This window comes from Oncorhynchus mykiss, chromosome 10, assembly GCF_057628025.1.
Source record: "Oncorhynchus mykiss isolate SJ-2025 chromosome 10, ASM5762802v1, whole genome shotgun sequence".
In the NCBI taxonomy this organism is placed as follows: Eukaryota; Metazoa; Chordata; class Actinopteri; order Salmoniformes; family Salmonidae; genus Oncorhynchus; species Oncorhynchus mykiss.
Window position 1 is genome coordinate 61224998 of NC_143031.1, and position 17652 is coordinate 61242649.

Below are 17652 nucleotides of genomic sequence, written 5' to 3' on the forward strand. Positions count from 1 at the left end.
ATCAAGTACATCATCTTCATTCAATTTGATATATTCTGTTTTTAATTAAACCCTTGTCTAATTGAGATTGCATCCTCTCAGTCTCCCAATGGTCAAGGGCGCGGGCATTCTGCCATGCCACAGCGTAGTCCTTTACCTCTACGAAACCCTTGTCTAACAATTTGCCACTTCATAAATTCTCAAGGTGAATTGTTCAGTTCCACATGAACGCCCCTGTCAAAATATGCACCACTCTTTTAAGAATAGCAAAGAAATTAATGGAGTGAAACGGTATGGGAGGAAACCTACTTTTAACAGTGAAGAAAAGCAAGACGTTGGTGTCCGCGAGATGTCCTCTAAGACAGTTTTTGGTCAATTGAGCTAAAAAGGAAACCAAGAGATTTTCAGCCATTTTTGGGACGTGGCTAGCTATTTAGGACAATTGATGTCTGGATGTCTGGATTCACACATTGTCACACACCATGTTCATCTAACTGCAAAAAGCAGACTTTTGTTTGCTATAGAGTTTTTGATGCTTCCAGAGGGAGCATTTGGCTAAAGGATGTTGGCTTTCGTCAAGGCACACATGGAGGTAGTTTGAGACATGCAGTTTGTCTCTCAAATGGCACCTTATTTACTATATAGCTCACTACTTTTGACTAGGACCCTTAAATGTTTCTGGTCAAAAGTAGTGCACTATGTAGAGAATAGGGTGTCATTTGGTACGTACACAGAGTATTCTCTAGATGCGGCCTCCTGCTGGCTGCATCGCTGCATTTTCACAGAAGATAAGCTCTTCAGTTTGCACGCTGCATATTGAACCACTCCACACTGAGTGTACAAAACATTAGGAACACCTTCCTGCTACTGAGTTTCACCACATTTTGCCCTCAGAATAGCCTCAATTCGTCAGGGCATGGACTTTATAAGGTGTCGAAAGCATTCCACAGGGATGCTGGCCCAGGTTGGCTGAATATCCTTTTGGTGGTGGACCATTCTTGTTACACACAGGAAACTGTTGAGTATGAAAAACCCAGCAGCGTTGCAGTTCTTGACACACTCAAACCAGATGCGCCTGGCACCGACTACCATACCCTGGTCAAAGGCACTTATAAATAGTTTGTCTTGCCCATTCAACCTCTCGATGGCACACATACACAATCCATGTTCCAGTTGTCTCATAGCTTAAAAATCCTTCTTTAACCTTTCTCCTCGGTTTAAACAAGTGACATCAATAAGGGATAATAGCTTTCACCTGGATTCAGCTGGTCACTATGTCATGGAAAGAGCAGGTGTTTTTAATGTTTTGTACACTCAGTGGTGTTCATCCGTGTCAAGTCGATCAGTGTCAAGGTACACAGACCAGAAAGCTTTGCTGTGCTGTTTCATTTGAAGGTTGCAGATATTTTGAAACCCTTTTTCATCAGGACTTCAAATCAAATTCATAACCAATGCGTACTGCATTCATAAAATGTTTATACACATTTCATACATATTGTCATGCACTGAAGCAGAATACAGTGTTTGTGGCCACACTCCACCTTACCTAGGCATTATAGGCTTATATTATAAACTTCTTATGGCAGCAGGGGCAGTATTGAGTAGCTTGGATGAAAGGTGCCCAGAGGTTCACAGAGTAAATGGCCTGCTCCTCAGTCCCAGTTGCCAATATATGCATATTATTATTAGTATTGGATAGAAAACACTCTGAAGTTTCTAAAACTGTTTGAATGATGTCTGTGACAGAACTCCTATGGCAGGCAAAAACCTGAGAAGAAATCCAAACAGGAAGTGAGAAATCTGAGGATGGTCGATTTTCATCCCAGGCCCTATTGAATTCACAGTGGGATATGGATGAAGTTGCAATTCCTAGTGCTTCCACTCGATGTCAACCGTCTTTAGAAACTTGAATGAGGCTTCTACTGTGTTGTGGGGCTGAATAAGAGCTGAATGAGTCAGGTTACTGGCAGAGAGCCATTTCCTGGTCATGCACATTTCACATGATATTGACCTGCGTTCCATGGCTTCTCTAGACACAAAGGAATTCTCCGGTTGGAACGTTATTGAAGATTTATGATAAAAACATCCTAAGGCTTGATTCTATACTTAGTTTGAAATGTTTCTTCGACCTGTAATATAACATTTTGAAGTTTTTGTCCGAAGTTATGCGGGACCTGCACGAGCGTTTGGCTTTGTATACCTAAGCCCTAACAAAAGTAGCTACTTGGACATAAATAATGGACATTATCGAACAAATCAAGCATTTATTGTGAAACTAGGATTCCTGGGAGTGCATTCTGATGAAAATCATCATCAAAGGTAAGGGAATATTTATAATGTGATTTCTGGTTTCTGTTGACTCCAACATGGCGGATAATTGTATTATTTTTCTGAGCGCCTTCTCAGATTATTGCATGGTTTGCTTTTTCCGTAAAGTTTAAAAGAAAAATCTGATACAGCGGTTGCATTAAGGAGAGGTATATCTATATTTCCATGTCTAAGAGTTGTATTTTCATCGACATTTATAATGAGTATTTCTGTTGAATCGATGTGGCTATGCTAAATCACTGGATGTTTTTGGAACTAGTGAATGTAACGCGCCAATGAAAACTCAGATTTTTTGTTATAAATATGAACTTTATCAAACAAAACATACATGTATTGTGTAACATGAAGTCCTATGAGTGTCATCTGATGAAGATCATCAAAGGTTAGTGATTAATTTTATCTCTTTGTGCTTTTTGTGATTCCTCTCTTTGGCTGAATTATTTTTTTCTGTGGCTTGGTGGTGACCTAACATAATCGTTTGTGGTGCTTTTGCCGTAAAGCCTATTTGAAATCGGACACTGTGGTGGGATTAACAACAAGAGTACCTTTAAAACGGTATAACATACATGTATGTTTGAGGAATTTGAATTATGAGATTTCTGTTGTTTTGAATTTGGTGCCCTTCACTTTCACTGGCTGTTGTCATTTCATCCCGTTAATGGGATTGCAGCACTAAGAAGTTTTAACCCATCATCAACTGCCTCTTCTGAAGCAGCGCCATCTATCGCTCAGCAAAAGCCTGGCCATTGTAGAGCGAGGGAAACAACTACATCAAGGTCTTAGAGCGGGTGAAGTACTACTAGCGCTATCGCGCAGCCCGCTAACTAGCTTGCCATTTCACACCGGTTACATCAGCACGCACTACACACGCCCACAGATTCAGTCTCACCACAGATGCACATGCACACACGCACTTATGCACCGATGCACGCACAAGAACAGGCACACACAGATGCAGGCACACACAGACACACACACAGGTGTATATCACAACAGGCTTGTGCTCATTTCGAAATGAAGGCAGTCAATTCAGGAAGTGACTTGAATTTAAAATTGGGAAATTCAAAAGCTTTTGAAATAAATAGCTTCAAATTTTCAGTTTATTGAGAAGTCAATGAAAATAAATACCCTTTCTTTGACTATTCGATTAGTTTATTTCTTGAGTTGACTGCCTTTCTTTCGAATTGATCCCAACCCTGACACACACGCACACACATACACACACAAACACAAAGCAGCTTGTTAATAAGAGTCTGTTGACGCACACGTGCGCCAATCTAAGTAATGTAATAAAAGTTAGATATCTGTTTTTTGCATGGGTCTCAATCCACCGCATCCGCCTATGTCAGCTTTCCCGCGTCTTCGGTGGAAGGTGGCAAACCTACAGAAGTGTTTGTCAGACCATTAGACATCCCAAAAATCAGCCTTCTCATGTAAACATCTTTAGCATCTGAATGGTTTGGCCTAAAAACAAATATGACCCCACTGTAGAAAGGGGAGACTCTCACGGAAATGATGGTGTTCTCCATTTTGCTACACACGTGTCATGGGACTAGTCTGAAGGTAATCCATACAAATGAATGGAAGTATGGAGGTAGTGTCCCAAAAAATACATATTTCCTGAGCTTTCTTATATCTCCTAGATATAGGACAGACACTTCAAAAGCTTCTTATTTTTTTATGTATTTTTTGCCATTTAAGAATGTGTTATTCAATGTGTTTCTATGGGTTATAGTACTTAATGCCAAAATCAACATTTGATATAATATACAGTGGGGAGAACAAGTATTTGACACACTGCCGATTTTGCAGGTTTTCCTACTTACAAAGCATGTAGAGGTCTGTACTTTTTATCATAGGTACACTTGAACTGTCAGAGACGGAATCTAAATAAAAAATCTGGAAAATCACATTGTATGATTTTTAAGTAATTAATTTGCATTTTATTGCATGACATAAGTATTTGATACATCAGAAAAGCAGAACTTAATATTTGGTACAGAAACCTTTGTTTGCAATTACAGAGATCATACGTTTCCTGTAGTTCTTGACCAGGTTTGCACACACTGCAGCAGGGATTTTGGCCCACTCCTCCATACAGACCTCCAGATCCTTCAGATTTCGGGGCAATACGGACTTTCAGCTCCCTCCAAATATTTTCTATTGGGTTCAGGTCTAGAGACTGACTAGGCCACTCCAGGACCTTGAGATGCTTCTTACGGAGCCACTCCTTAGTTGCCCTGGCTGTGTGTTTTGGGTCGTTGTCATGCTGGAAGACCCAACCACGACCCATCTTCAATGCTCTTACTGAGGGAAGGAGGTTGTTGGCCAAGATCTTGCGATACAGGGCCCCATCCATCCTCCCCTCAATACGGTGCAGTCGTCCTGTCCCCTTTGCAGAAAAGCATCCCCAAAGAATGATGTTTCCAACTCCACATTTCACGGTTGGGATGGTGTTCTTGGGGTTGTACTCATCCTTCTACTTCCTCCAAACACGACAAATGGAGTTGAGACAAAAATAGAGCTTTTTGGTCTAATCAGACCACATGACCTTCTCCCATTCCTCCTCTGGATCATCCAGATGGTAATTGGCAAACTTCAGACGGGCCTGGACATGTGCTGGCTTCAGCAGGGGGACCTTGCGTGCGCTGCAGGATTTTAATCCATGACGGCGTAGTGTTTTACTAATGGTTTTCTTTGAGACTGTGGTCCCAGCTCTCTTCAGGTCATTGACCAGGTCCTGCCGTGTAGTTCTGGGCTGATCCCTCACCTTCCTCATGATCATTGATGCCCCATGAGGTGAGATCTTGCATGGAGCCCCAGACCGAGGGTGATTGACCATCATCTATAACTTCTCCCTTTTTCTAATAATTGCGCCAACAGTTGTTGCCTTCTCACCAAACTGCTTGCCTATTGTCCTGTAGCCCATCCCAGCCTTGTGCAGGTCTACAATTTAACCCTGATGTCCTTACACAGCTCTCTTGTCTTGGCCATTGTGGAGAGTTTGGAGTCTGTTTGATTGAGTGTGTGGACAGGTGTCTTTTATACAGGTAACGAGTTCAAACAGGTGCAGTTAATACAGGTAATGAGTGGAGAACAGGATGGCTTCTTAAAGAAAAACTAACAGGTCTGTGAGAGCCAACATTCTTACTGGTTGGTAGGTGATCAAATACTTATGTCATGCAATAAAATGCAAATTAATTACTTAAAAATCATACAATGTGATTTTTGTTTTAGATTCCGTCTCTCTCAGTTGAAGTGTACCTATGATAAAAAATACAGACCTCTACATGCTTTGTAAGTAGGAAAACCTGCAAAATCGGCAGTGTATCAAATACTTATTCTCTCCACACTATATAGGTATATATATATATATATATATATATATATATATATATATATATATATATACCTTTCTAAATACATTTAAACTCCGTTTTCACAATTCCTGACATTTAATCCTAGTAAAAAAGTCCCTATCTTAGGTCAGTTAGGATCACCACTTTATTTTAAGAATGGGAAATGTCAGAATAATAGTTGAGAGAATGATTTATTTCAGCTTTTATTTCTTTCATCATACGTTTACATATACTCAATTAGTATTTGTTAGCCATTCAATAGTTTAACCTGGGTCAAAATTTTGGGGTATCCTCTCACAAGCTTCCCACAATAAGTTGGGTGAATTTTGGCCCATTCCTCCTGACAGAGCTTGTGTAACTGAGTCAGGTTCGTATGCCTCCTTGCTCGCACACGCTTTTTCAGTTCTGCCCACAAATGTTCTATAGGATTGAGGTCAGGGCTTTCTGATGGCCACTCCAATACCTTGACTTTGTTGTCCTTAAGCCATTTTGCCACAACTTTGGAAGAATGCTTTGCGCCATTGTCCATTTGGAAGACCCATTTGCGACCAAGCTTTAACTTCTTGACTGATGTCTTGAGATGTTGCTTCAATCTGTCCACATAATTTTTCTCCCTCATCATGCCATCTATTTTGTGATGTGCACCAGTCCCCTGGCAGCAAAGCACCCCCACAACATGATGCTGCCACCCCGTGCTTCACGGTTGGGATGGTGTTCTTCAGCTTCCCCCTTTTTCCTCCAAACATAACGGCCGAACAGTTATATTTTTGTGTCATCAGACATGAGGACATTTCTCCAAAAGGTACGAGCTTTGTCCCCATGTGCAGTTGCAAACCGTGGTCTGGATTTTTTATGGTGGCTTCTTCCTTCCTGAGCGGCCTTTCAGGATATGTCGATATAGGACTCGTTTTACTGTGGATATAGATACTTTTGTACCTGTTTCCTCCAGCGTCTTCACGAGGTCCTTTGCTGTTGTTCTGGGATTGATTTGCACTTTTCGCACAAAAGTACGTTCATCTCTAGGAGACAGAACGCGTCTCCTTCCTGAGCGGTATGACGGCTGCGTGGTCCCATGATGTTTATACTTGCGTACTATTATTTGTACAGATGAACGTGGTACCTACAGGCATTTGGAAATTGCTCCCTAGAATTATCCAGATTTGTGGAGGTCTACAAAAACAATTCTGAGGTCTCGGCTGATTTCTTTTGATTTTCCCATGATGTCAAGCAACGAGGCACTGAGTTTGAAGGTAGGCCTTGATATACATCCACTCATAAACTTATATGAGTGTATGATATACATACACTTCCAGTTGACTCAAATTATGTCAATTAGCCTATCAGAATCTTCTAAATTCATGACATCATTTTCTGGAATTTTCCAAGCTGTTTAAAGGCACAGTCAACTTAGTGTGTATTAACTTCTGACCCACTGGAATTGTGACACAGTGAATTATAAGTGAAATAATCAGTCTGTAAACAATTGTTGGAGAAGTTACCTGTGTCATGCACAAAGTAGATGTACTAACCGACTTGCCAAAACAATAGTTTGTTGACAAGACATTTGTGTGCTTGAAAAACAAGTTTTAATGACTGCAACCTAAGAGTATGTAAACTTCCGACTTCAACTGTGTGTGTGTGTGTATATATATATATATATATATATATATATATATATATATATATATATATATATATATATATATATATGTGTATATATATATATATATATGTATGTGTGTGTGTGTGTACATAAATTATACCTACAATTCCAAATCAAATAACAAATGTATCCATGGTTATATCTTAAAATAATTCCATATGTTCTCTAATCCCCAACGATTTAGACTTTTAGGGGTTAAACATTGAGCCCTTTATAGAGGCTGGCATCTCTAGAGAAAGAGCACGGATCACCTTGTGACTCACAAAAGCACAGTTGGATGATTGTTACAATAGTATGTCAACCTGTTTGTGTGTTTGTGCGTGTGTGCGTGCTTGCGTGGGTACTTGTGCACTCTCCTGTGGCAAGTCTCAGCTGACCTCCCAGCTGCACTGACATACAACAGTTAACACACAAACACTCAACATACCACAACAACAACACACATAGCAATATATCAGCTCATTCCGGGATTGATTTAATGTACTGATAAAACATGTCAGCTTCACCTTTCTAGTGGACACGCACAAACCCCTGCAGTATTGAAGGTCATGAAACACAAACATTCCATGGGAGGTAGTCAGAAAGACGTGACTTGGAAGTCAAAGATATGAGATTACACTATAAATCACCTTCCTGCACTTTTCTGGTAGGGTCTCTCTCTCTCTCTCTCTCGCTCTCTCTGTCTGTGTCTTTCTCTCCTTCTGCTGCTCAACTTCATTATTGTCCTTTTCGCTCCACTTCTTGGCCTAATCCCCATAGCTGGGAGCACGCTAGCTTAGAGACCCGAGTCTCCAAAGCAAACAAACTCACACTCTTACTCTTCTACTCCCTCTCTCTGTTCTCCTTACCCTCCTCCTCCCTTTCTCTCTTCCTCTTCCTCCTCTCTTCTCCTCCCCTAGCTCTTCTCTTCCTTCTAGCTCTCTTCTCTTCCTTCTCTCTCACTCTATAGCACACATCACACACTCCAAAGAACACATTTTAGCACCATACCAAGTTGTTGTTTTTTTGGCACCTTTTAGTTTAATGTAATTGACTCTATAGCGTGAAAAGGCCTCTGTTCACAGCTTGAAGTACTATTTTTATGACAATATGGTAATAGCTTTTGAAAGTAGGTTATGATAATTCTTAGTTGTATGGATAATTGTCACTCTCTGGTCTGTTTCACCTGTCCTTGTGATTGTCCTCACCCCCTCCAGGTGTCGCTTATTTTCCCCGGTGTATGAAAAATAGATTTCTGACAGTTAATCTTCTGTGCGTAATCTAACAGAATTTGTGTTTCCTGTTTCCTGTCTCTCTGGGCCAGTTCGTCTTGTATGTTTTTCAGGTCAACCAGCGTGTTTTCCCGTACTCCTGCTCCTATACTCTTTTTGCTAGTCCTCCCGGCTTTGACCCTTGCCTGTTTCTAGACTCTGTACCCGCCTGCCTGACCATTCTGCCCGCCCTGACCTCAAGCCTGCCTGCCACTCTGTACCTCCTGGACTCTGAACTGGTTTTGACCTTTTGCCTGTCTATGACCATTCCCTTGCCTACCCCTTTTGGATTATAACAATAATGTCAATATCAAAGACTCAAACCATCTTGCACCCCTGTCTGCATCAGGGTCTCGCCTTGTGCCCTTATAGAGTAATTATGCAGAGAGCAAACGCTATTCATCCCAACCTCCTGTACAGGAATGAGTTTCCCAAAAGCTTTTTAGTCAAAGTAATACTTTTTTCCCTCTCAACGTCACAGATTCAAGGCACTCGCAGAATAGGAAACAAATTTTGTCGGTTTACGCACAGAAGATTAACTGTCAGAAATCTATTTTTCAATGAATGCTCTGTGTGGCTGGAAAGAAATAGCATGCCACGTCAACTATGAGCCTAAGTCACCTACAAAACTCACCCTAGAACAGTACAGAGTAGCCACAACTAGACATCGTCATAACACAACTGAGCAACTGAGGAGCATCGTGTCAAAGGCCAAATTGTGTCTTTTTCATACAGCGTTCCAAATTGCAGCCATTTCCCTGTATAGTGCACTGTTTTGGAACAGAGCCCCGTGGGCCCTGGTCAAATGCACTGTAAAAGGATTAGGATGAAATTTGAAACCGAACCTATAAACTCATTAAAGATGATTCTATGGACGGAGAGTCCATGATGCGAAGCTGGCAGGAATTCCATCGCGATCACTTCCCTTGGCCGTCGACCTGATGGAATATGTCATGTGAACCTTGTGTAAAGGAGGACGTCATCGTGGAAGAGGATAATTCAGTGATTAGATTGGAAATACAGCGAAGGAGGATTAATTGAATCAAATCTGGTGTATTATATGTCGAGGGATTCCTATGAATAATGAACTCCATCCAATTAAAAAACAAATCTCAATGAGTTGTTCCAGCTAGGGTGCATGAGTAACCAGGGCAACACGGTACAGCTTGGCTTTGGCTTAGCTTTAATAGTGTGAAAAGGGCATCAGTTACTTAACCAATTGTTTGGCCTGCAGGGAAAGAACTCCGGTGAGTTCAATGGAACTCCAATGACTAACAAAGGAACTAGTGAATAACTAAGACGCTCCAGAGTAAGGCGTCCATAGTAGGACAACCTCAGAGTCCCATACCGGTCAATCAATTTGTTGAAGGTAAGTCCAGTAAAGAAAATGGAGCTCCAGATAAACTTGGTGTGTATCGACTACGTGGAGGCTCCTCCTGCTCTCTGCGATTTCCTACATTAAGGGACCTGATCACCAACTGCTCCAGTGGCGGCAGGCTGTCTCTAATCACTCTGGGGGGGGGGGGGGGGGGGTATTGCTCGAGTCCAAAACACACTGATGAATGTTCTAACCACGCACACAAAATTGCTGCTATTATGTTTCAAAATAGGTTGACGTAGATTTAATAAACTGAGAACATCACATTTTTTGCCGTTTCGACTATCAGATTGGCTCTGAATCTGAAAAAAAAACAGCAACTTCTGCTACTTTTATATTTACTTTATCTAAAGCGACTTACGGTCATGCGTGCATACATTTTACATATGGGTGATCCCGGGAATCAAACCCACTACCCTGGCGTTACAAGCACCATGCTATACCAACTGAGTTACAAAGGACCACAAAGGACTTTAAAAAAAATGCCAGTGTGTATAGTTTGAAATGCATCGGGCTGACTCAATTATCTGAGTAAAATATTCAGACGCAGCAACCACACAGAGCTTAGAAAATTGTCCGCCCTAATATCCTCTCCTCGGCCATACCAACATGAAAATGTGGTATTATTACATTGCCACATCCCACACTGTATCTAACACGGTTAGAACAGTGGGATAAAATAATGTTAGTTTTTTAATGGTTAATCAGATAAGACAGATTTGCATAATTCACGGTGAAGAAATGATTATAAACTCAAACTCAGTGGCGTCCATGTTGTTTCAGCACAGGCATCGTCTTCTCTTTCAGTCTGTGGCAGAAGAGATGGCAAATGTTGCTGATTCACTAAGACAATGTGTTACAGACGTAGTTAAAAACGTCACAGGTTGGGATCAACATTACACATTACTTATCACGTTACAGCATGCATTATGTATAGCATAATAGTGAATGATAAGAGACGTCAACAATGTCAAGAGAACATGAGATAACATTTCCCTCGTGGTTATGCCACAGTTGTAGTCTAGGCAGGTGGGTTAACACTTTGGCCACGACTGGAAAGTACTTATGACTCAAGTGAAGTGTTACCATACTCTTTTTCCTCTTAATTTACTTTTTTTCAGTTTGTGAGAGTCAATGCCCTCTGGCTATTGAGTTGTTGTTAGTCCACTAGCAGTAAGCACATCACCAGACTGATCCATCCCAAAAATCTTGTCAATTCAGACATCTGCTCTGGATACATCTGTAATTAAAGGCAACTGCCAATATCCCATGTTTAAGTCAGATGGGGTAACGAAACTACCTTCGTTTCAGTCCTACCGCGGCGTCAGCTCATCAATAAGCAGTGCTGGATAGCTATTAAAGCATTGAAATGCCTCCGACTCCTTGAGTCGATGTGGATCCATGCTTTCCTCACGTATTACTTTCCGAGAGGTGAAAAAGTCAAGGGGTGAAAAGCGTTGAAGTGCACACACATACCCAGGCAGAGATAGAGACGCATGCACCCGCAAAAATACAGAAGCACAAACGCACACAGGAAAAACACACACAACACAGTACTCTCTGTGTATACTCACACATCAGAATAGGTGGGAAAATGCACTTAAAGAGTGTCAGGACTTTTATGTGTCACAGAGATCCAAGGGCCAAGGGATGTCACGTGTAACACACTCCTTTCACAACGCTCCTCTCTTCTCTCCTCCTTGCCCCTCTCCTTCTCTCCTCTCCTCCCACTCCTGAGTCCCAATCCTCCAGCCGGGCCAGATGAGAAATGTATGCACTGCTGCAAGCACGGCGTGAAAAGTGAAAAAGCGGCCGAGGGACTTGGATAGTCTACCTGACTCTCAGTGTCTTGCCAAGCCAAAACACTTCCTCTGTGTTTATGTCCCGGAGTTGTTCTCAGCAGGCATTTTAGCCCTCTTTTTAAAACGTTGTCCCTCATTTCGGTGAACATTTTGTGCCAATGTCCATATTCGATGCTCGACCTTACACTTCTCCCATAGATTTGACATTGGGAAGCTTGGTACGGCACAGGACATCGGGTGACTCGTCACTGTTTGCGATAATATTTCAGGAGTTAAAAATAGACAGCGATAATTAGCTATAGCACCACAGTCAGTACAGGCAGTCTCTTTCTCTCCTCCACAGTGGCAATAATGTGTAGACATGGCGGCTCCATTTCTCTGAGCTATTTTTTAATCTGGTTAGGAATCATCCTCCTTCAATCTCAAATCAAACTTTATTTGCCACATGCGCCGAATACAACAAGTCTAGACTTTACCGTGAAGTGCTGACTTACAAGCCCTTAACCAACAGTGCAGTTCAAGAAGAAGAAAATATTTACCAAGTAGGCTAAAATAAAAAACACAATAAAAAGTAACACAATAAGAATAACAATAACGAGGCACCGGTACTGAGTCAGTGTACAGGCTAGTTGAGGTAATCTGTACATGTAGGTGGGGGCGAAGTGACTACGCAAACAAACAGCGAGTAGCAGCAGTGTACAAAAGTGTGTGGGGGGGGGGGGGGGGGGGTCATTGTAAATTGTGCGGTGGCGAATAATATGAATTGGAGGGAGAGAGAGAGAAAAGTTGGCAACAGACGGCAAGATCGATCTGTTGGTGTTATTTACCTTTGTCACGTAAACGTCTTGGCACACTGGAGTGGAGGTGCATTATTTAAGTGAGCGTGTAGACCGACACTTGAAAGGATTGAGTGTCTTATAGTAAAGGTCAACGATAAAAATGCTCACTAGTCTCTGGCCACCACACTGGCAACCTTTTGAGCTACTGGCATTTCACCAACTGGGCACAGCTCTAAAGGTTACTCCCACACATACTGCATTTTAAGTATGTTTTGTTAAATTCATACTTTAGATTGTTAAATCATTCTGACCAAAGAAAAATCCTGAGAGTATAAGATAGGCCTACACTACTAACGCCGCCCATTCCATTTCATAAAATTATCATTATGGTTGTTTTGAAATGAATCGCATATTTCCATTAGTGAATGCAATTACATGGAATGGGATACCATTATAGTTTAGTGATATGGCCAATAAGGGCTGATTATGATTAAAGATAACCATGTGACCACTTACTTGTAATTCGACAGAGGAATCTAGGTAGACATGTGAATCTGAAAACAATCCATATCTTGGAATTATCTGTTATTTTTCTATGTTTGTTTCTATTTTTAAATACTCAATACTGTTATAGTGAGAGGACCTGTATTGGAAAATAGTTATTACATTCATTTAATTCAGACCAGGTACTGTCTATTAGTGCACCATTGTTCTGCAGTGCTGCTGGTTTATCTTTCCAATGGTTGTAACAGGATGTATATGTATATATATATGTATATGTATATGTATATGTTTGCATGTTATTTTAATCATGGTTCTGAATTCATTCTCCCTCACATGTTGATAGGATGTGCGACAGCAAAGTTCCATCCCGTATGTAGTGTCACTGGCCTACACACAATACCCCGTCATGTCAAAGTGGAATTATGTTTTTAGAAATGTTAATACATTTAATACAAAATGAAAAACGGAAGGCATTGAACTCCTTTGTTATGGCAAGCCTAAATAAGTTCAGGAGTAAAAACGTGCTTGACAAGTCACACAAGAAGCTGCATGGACACTGTGTGCAATAAAAGTGTTCAACATCTCTGTACCCACACATTATCTGTAAAGTCCCTCAGACGAACAATGATTTTCAAACACAGATTCAACCACAAAGACCAAGAAACAAAGTGTTATCTTTGGGGTAAAAATCCAAAGCAACACATCACTGAGTACCACTCTTCATATTTTCTAGCATGGTGGTGGCTGCATCATGTTTTGGGCATACTTGTCATTAGCAAAGTCTAGGGTGTTTTTTAGGACAAAAAGAAACAGAATATAGCTAAGCACAGACTAAATCCTAGAGGAAAACCTGGTTCAGTGTGTTTTTCAACAGACACTGAGAGACAAATTCACATAGCAGCAGGACAATAACCTAAAACACAAGGCCAACAATACCCTGGATTTGCTTAGCAAGATGATATTGAATGTTCCTGGGTTGTCTAGTTACAGATTTGGCTTAAATCGGATTGGAAATCTATGGCAAGAGTTGAAAAAACCAGTCTAGCAAGGATCAACAACCAACTTGACGGAGCTTGAAGAATTTTGTGCAAATATTGTACAATTCAGGTGTGCAAAGTTCTTAGAGCCTTACCCAGACAGAATCACAGCTGTAATCACTGCCAATGTTGATTGTTCCATCCCATACTCTTATCCCATCCCATACCTTTAACAGCTCTGTATACGGCGTCTTAGCCTTATATCCAAAGACAGTCCTTTGCTGTGATTCTGTCTGAAATTCTGTCTGACTATTCTCAGCCATAAGGAACCAGCACTTGCTTTGATGAATAACTCTGAGCCCTGTGATTTATCATGGTTATTTCGCTTATGATGACTGCCTGGTCTTAAGTGAACAATGAAAGTGGATGTAGGATCACCATTTGAGGAGCCTTCAAAGGAAAGCCATTTGTATCTCGCTGCAATTCCACTATCTCAGCTCGGGCCAATTACAGCAGGCTCTAAAAGATGTATCGTTCACTCTCCCAACTTGCCAGGGATATCTCCCGTTGTGTCTCATCATTGGGATCTGTTGCACATGCATCAGGCTTATGTATTACAAGACACAACTTTAATTGTATCCCTTCCAGGATGAAAATCAGATAAGGCCTGGCATTTAAGTCGCCCAAGTTAATAAAAGGCCCTTTCGAAAACCATTGGTTCTCACAACTTTGTAGTGTTGTGTTCAGCACCAGATTTGAGTAGGAAATGGGATTGTATCTAATGGACAATGGACAATAAAGTCTTCTTCCTCTCCTAGGCCTTTTACCATTGCTGACACAGTCCTGGTGTTATCTTTATTTTATATGGGTATCTGGAAAGATAATCTATAGTTTCACTCTTTGTGAATTAACATTGACAATTGATGACATGATCCTCCTACATAGCTGATTTAATGCTCTATTGCCGTTTGAGCAATTTAAATGATTGATTGGGGACTTATTTGTGGAGGAATGTAACCGTTTCTCTGGGTGATGACTGTGTTTTTGTATTTAACAGTTTTTTACAATCGCTAGGACCCATTTCTTAGTACTTAGGTCACTTTTTCAAAACTCTTCACACAGTGAACACAGCAGTCTATGTGGGTTAAACTGTGGATAATTTTTCATTGCTTTGGCACAACATTCATTCAATGATTACATCTTTCAAATTTCATGAATTCTTTTCTCACTCAGACACAACCACCACCAAAACTCTATGTACCTACAGGCCAATTTGCACATGTTTACATACTCTGTTCAAAACTGTTAAACTTCAGATAAAACCTAACATAACACAATATGTAATAAGTCAGCAATTTGCTACATTTCTACAGTAATACCGTACTGAAATATATTCCAAATCTAGAAAATGAAATACTATCAAAACAATTAGACCAACCACAGCTGATTCCCATTGTAGCTGAACACCTACCCCGGTGTTAGTCTTTCAATTTCATTACCATCCATACAAAATGGGACATCTTAGGAATAATGCTGTACTGTAATGTAAACATGGACCCACCCAGAGATAGAGAAGTGCCTGGCAGAGGAAGAAGAGTGGCTGGGAGAGGAAGAGGAGTACGTATGCGTGGTGGAAGAAGACTGAGAGGGAGATCAAGAGCTGTAGTCTCAGATACGATTAGGGCTACTATAATTGACCATGTAATAAATCATGGTCTATCAATGAGAGAGGCTGGTCTGAGAGTGCAGCCAAATCTGCAACTCTCAACAGTTTCTCAACAGAGACATTTCTGCCAAAAGAACAGGCAAGATGTGCATTCTGCAAGGGCATCTGACTGAACTGCACATTACAGAAGTAAATTGAGCAAAGCCTCCAAACCCACTTGTGTGTAATTGTTTTTGTATTTCTGCTTAATACCCAACATTACCTCCCACAGGCGGGAGAGGTAGGATTTTCAATACTGTGCAAGAAACTGCAATCGTTGATATGGTCATCAGAAACAATGGCATAAAACTCACAGAGATTCGGGAACAGAGTGTTGGAAGACACTATTGCATGTGGAAATATTCACAATGTAAACATAACAACTATTTGTAGAGTCCTAAAACAACATCAAGTCAGGATGAAGCAGTTGTACACTGTCCCCTTTGAGAGGAACTCTGAACGAGTCAAGCAACTCAGGAACCAATGTGTCCAGGTAAGATTACTATGAAATACAGAACTGGTTTTGAACAAAACCAAACAGGACAGGCACACAATGGCATGTTTTTAGCTATAATGTAAACTCCCGTAATAGGCTAACTCTTATGTTGCCTTGTGGATTTATTTTAGAGAGTCATGGAGATTGAAGCCAGGCAAACACCCCACAAATTCATCTTTGTGGATGAGGCTGGTTTCAACTTGGCCAAAACACGGCGGCGAGGAAGGAATGCGATTGGGAAAAGAGCCACAGTGGATGTCCTGAGCCAGAAGGGTGCCAACATCACAATGTGTGCAGAAATATCCTCTGATGGATTGCTGTTACACAAACTGCTAATTGGGCCATACAACACCGAGCGTCTCATTTAATTCCTGGGTGACCTCTATGGAAGGGTTGTGCCAGGTGAGGAAAGGGTTGCAGTGAGGCGAAATCTTCCAACGTTGGTAATTATATGGGACAATGTGTCATTTCCCCACTCCCGTGCAGTCACAGAATGGCATGCAGCCCCATCCCAGGATGGTGTCACTTTTCCTCCCACCTTACTCTCCATTCCTCAACCCTATAGAGGAATGATTTTCCTCATGGGGGTGGGAGGTTTATGACCACCATCCACATGATCAAATGTCCCTCCTGGATGCAATGAATGCTGGATGCCTGGACATATCTGCAGAAGATTGCCAGGGATGGACCAAGCATGCCAAAGATACTTTCCTAGGTGTTTTGCCCAAGATGACATAAGCTGAAATGTCGATGAGAACCTGTCGCCTGATGCAGAAGACAGGGTTGACTAGCATTGCTACTGTATCTGTATCGGTAGATGGTGTATATACAAATTCTTGTATTTTTGGAATCACTCAATGCCAAAAAATGACTTAAAACATATTGAAGCATGTTGCATCATGTCTGGTTCATTCCTGTAACATATACTGCAGTGAATTGTAAAAAGTAGAGAGGTGTCGTTCTTGTTTTGTAAATACATTTTACAAAAGAAAACATTGTATAATGAAACCTGTTGTCATTGTTTTATAAGTGACAAAGTGTGCTTGTTGGGTGACAAACTTTGCTAGTGTTATGGAAGAACGAGTTGACTTGGGACACGTATGAAGTGGTTTGGTAGTTTTAGTGCATTTTGGATGTGAAATGAACTGCTGTGCCAAGCTGGAAGTTGGTTAGGAGAACTCTGTGAAGAGTTTTGAAAAAGTGACCTAAGTATTGAGAAACGGGTCCTAGCTGTAATGTGTAGTTTGTAATGTGTATATATCTATGTTGTATATAAAAGGCGCATTAGTAAAATAGACCTAGGTCTCAATATGGCTTCCCTGTTAAAATAAAGGTTTAATATATATATATATATATATACGGATCTACTATATATATATATATATATATATATATATATATATATATATATAGTAGATCCGTCTGATATGAT

At 40.9% G+C, this 17652-nt stretch overlaps 1 pseudogene; it reads left to right on the forward strand.

Annotated features, from left to right (window-relative positions):
• Window positions 1-15642: 15642 nt before the first annotated feature.
• Window positions 15643-16588, forward strand: LOC149980127 (uncharacterized; annotated as a pseudogene).
• Window positions 16589-17652: the final 1064 nt, after the last annotated feature.